This window comes from Galeopterus variegatus, unplaced genomic scaffold (assembly GCF_000696425.1).
Source record: "Galeopterus variegatus unplaced genomic scaffold, G_variegatus-3.0.2 Scaffold5638, whole genome shotgun sequence".
NCBI lineage: Eukaryota > Metazoa > Chordata > Mammalia > Dermoptera > Cynocephalidae > Galeopterus > Galeopterus variegatus.
The window spans coordinates 70,146-71,108 of NW_007731749.1; positions in this window are offsets into that span (position 1 = coordinate 70,146).

Here is a 963-nt window from a genome sequence, read left to right on the forward strand (position 1 = left end):
TTTATCTATTTTTTTCTTAAGTTTCCTGTGTTTTTGGTGTGATATCTAAGAAACTTTCGCCCAACCTAAGGTCACAAAGATTTACATGTATGTGGGCTTTTTTAGAGTTTTACAGTTTTAACTCTTCCATTTAGGTCTTTGATCTATTTTGAGTTAAGTTTTGTATATGGTGTGAGTTGGAAATCCAAATTTATTCTTTTGAGTGGGTTCAGTCATGTGGATATCAAGTTTCTCAAGAACCATTTGTTGAAAAGACTATCCTTCCCCATTGAATGGTCTTGGCACCATGTCAAAAAGTTAATCACAGATGTGTGGATTTCTTTCTGGACTCTCAATTCTAGTCTATTGATCTATATGTCTGTACTTATGCCGGTGCCACATTGTGGATCCACTGGACTTTAGTAGGAGCCAGAATAGTAAAATTAAGAGTGTGCATAGTAAGGACAACCACCCCTGCATCCTTTAAATCTTTGAAGATGGTACTTATTTCTGCTACTCCTTTCATAAGCATGTATGAGAAGTGTAGTTGCTCTAATTCATTTGATATTTTGGTCTTTTAAAGTTTAGCCACTCTGGTGATATGTAATGGTATCTCATTGTGACTTTATTTGCATTTTCCTTTTGACTAATGAGACTGAGCACCTTTTCATATGCTTATTGGACATTTGAGTATCCTCTTTTTCTGAAGGGTATTGTCTATCTTATTGATTTGTGGGAGTTCAATATATATGGTATTCTGACTAAATTTTCTGTCAATTATATGTATTGCAAATATTTTTTTCCACACCTCGGCTACCTTTACAAACTCTTAATGATGTGTTTTGAAACAGATATGCCTAATTTTACATTGTCAAATCTGTGAGTCTTGGGCTGGCCCATTAGCTCAGCTGGTTAGAGTGTGGCTTTGTAACATCATAGGTCAAGGGTTCAGATCCCTGTACTGGCCAGTGCTGAAAAAAAAAA